General features: G+C 40.6%; 1 protein-coding gene across 2 annotated transcripts in view; it reads left to right on the forward strand.

Moving 5' to 3' along the window:
- Window positions 1-2500, forward strand: part of LOC135089848 (uncharacterized) — a 38150-nt gene that overhangs the window by 12804 nt on the left and 22846 nt on the right. For both annotated transcript variants that reach the window (XM_063985974.1, XM_063985975.1), the window contains exon 2: window positions 1515-1580. The gene's annotated coding sequence lies outside the window, so the exon portion shown is untranslated. The remainder of the gene's footprint in view (window positions 1-1514; window positions 1581-2500) is intronic.

Genomic DNA, 2500 nt, shown 5'->3' on the forward strand with positions numbered 1-2500 from the left:
GAAGGAACTGTGTGTCGTGATAAATTCTGTTGCGGAAGAGTGCTGGGAAGAACTCTCTCTCTCTCTCTCTCTCTCTCTCTCTCTCTCTCTCTCTCTCTCTCTCTCTCTCTCTCTCTCTCTCTCTCTCTCTCTTCCTTATCCTCCATTTTTTACTTCTTTCGTAATTTCATACATGTTTTTTTGTTTCTTTTGTTTCTTGTCTCTTTATTTCTCTGTCTCCACTTCCTCCTTCTCTTCATTCTCTTCCTTGATTTTCTCTCTTTTTTTTTTCGTTTTTTTCCGTTTCGTTCTATTTTGTGACTTTTTTTCTTAAACGTCTCCATTTTTTTTTCTTCGCTGTCCTCCTCATCTCCCTTTTCTTCCTTATGTTCATTTTCCTCTTTCATAATTTGTGTCTCTCTTGTTTCTCTTTTTTTCAGTTTATCTGTCTGTTTCCTCCTCCTCTTCCTTGTCCTCTTTATCTTCCTTCTCCTTGTCCTCCTTTCACTCTTTCCTTGCCTTTCTTTGTAATTTCTTAAATATCTCTTTTTTTTTGTCAGTTTATCTCTGTCTCCTTTTCCTCCTCCTCTTCTTCCTCTTTCTTCTTTTCTTCTTCTTCCTCCTTTCCCTCTTTCTTTTAATTCTGTAATTTCTAAGTCATCTTTTTTTCCTTGTCAGCTCATCTCTGTCTGTCTTCTCCTTCTCCTCTTCTTCCTTTTCTTCTTCCTCCTCCTTCTCTTCTTCTTTGTCCTCTTTCTTCTCCTGCAATCTCTAAAACACCGCAACTCATTTCTTTGTCTCTTGTCTCCTCCTCCTCCTCCTCCTCCTCCTCCTCCTCCTCCTCCTCCTCCTCCTCCTCCTCCTCCTCTTTCTGCGCCTGCACACCAATTAACTTACCTCTAACACTTCAGGACAAACTATTAATAACTAGACAGCAAATTAAGTTCCTCAAGATTTACCTGTACTAGTTAGAGGCGAGATGGTGACAGGTGAAAGGGGAGAGGAGGGAAGGTAGGAGGGAGGGAGGGAAGGAAGGGGAGAACATGAATCAGTGATATAAGTTTGTATGTTCGTGTTGTTATGCTGTGTGTGTGTGTGTGTGTGTGTGTGTGTGTGTGTGTGTGTGTGTGTGTGTGTGTGTGTGTGTGTGTGTGTGTGAAGATTCCTGATTTCTTTCTCTCACGTGGTCATCTCAAAATGTAAACAAAACCCCGTGATCAGCTGAGAATGTAAACAAAACCACGTGATCAGCTGACAATGTACACAAAACCACGTGATCAGCTCAGAATGTAAACAAAACCACGTGATCAGCTGAGAATGTAAACAAAACCACGTGATCACTCAAAGCGTCAACAAAAATGTCACGTGATCAAATGTAAACAAAACCACGTAGTTATCTCAAACTGTAAACAAAATGTCACGTGGTCTGTCGGTGTATATATAAACAAATAAGATAAATAAAAACCACTTGGAAAAGACGGATTTGTTTATTTATTTATTTTCTTGTTCATCTTTATTATTTTCTTGTTTGTAAGGTTTTGCGGAGCGTGAGTGTTGCGGAAGGAGGAAGGAAGACTCAGAAGTGTTGCTAAATTAAGAACGTAAGTAGTAATAGTAGTAGTAGTAGTAGTAGTAGTAGTAGTAGTAGTAAGAGGAGAAAGAGGAGGAAGAAGATAAATGATAGTTGTTTAAATAGTAGTAGCAGTATTGTTATGACCAAAATATCAATAGTGGTAGTTGTTCTAGTAGTAGTAGTAGTAGTAGTAGTAGTAGTAGTAGTAGTAGTAGTTGTTGTTGTTGTTGTTGTTGTTGTTGTTGTTGTTGTTGTTGTTGTTGTTATCCTAGTCGCAAAACAACCTTAAAAAGTATTGACCACTTGAGAGAAAACCACACACACACACACACACACACACACACACACACACACACACACACACACACACACACACACACACACCACTTAGCGAGACTGAAAGCACCTGATTCCCTTTCCCAGACTTAAACTCTTGAAATAAGGAAGGGAAAGAGAAAGACAAAGTTAGACTGTTGCGAACCCCACGTCCCCTCTCTCTCTCTCTCTCTCTCTCTCTCTCTCTCTCTCTCTCTCTCTGGTATTTGTAGTGGTGAAATATATTTGAACAAGGTATTTTTTCTTCACAGAGAGAGAGAGAGAGAGAGAGAGAGAGAGAGAGAGAGAGAGAGAGAGAGAGAGAGAGAGAGAGAGAGAGAGAGTAAATTTAGTGAGTAACCAGTCCAGGAAAAGAGTGAAAGAGATGAGTGTAAGGATGAAGCTTAATGAGGTTGTGTGTGTGTGTGTGTGTGTGTGTGTGTGTGTGTGTGTGTGTGTGTGTGTGTGTGTGTGTGTGTGTGTGTGTGTGTGTGTGTGTGTGTGTGTGTTTGCCTTGCCAAGAAAACACTTCAGCACCGGCATCATCACCACACCAGTGCTTTTTTACACACACACACACACACACACACACACACACACACACACACACACACACACACACACACACACACA

This window comes from Scylla paramamosain, chromosome 33 (genome assembly GCF_035594125.1).
Source record: "Scylla paramamosain isolate STU-SP2022 chromosome 33, ASM3559412v1, whole genome shotgun sequence".
Taxonomy (NCBI): domain Eukaryota; kingdom Metazoa; phylum Arthropoda; class Malacostraca; order Decapoda; family Portunidae; genus Scylla; species Scylla paramamosain.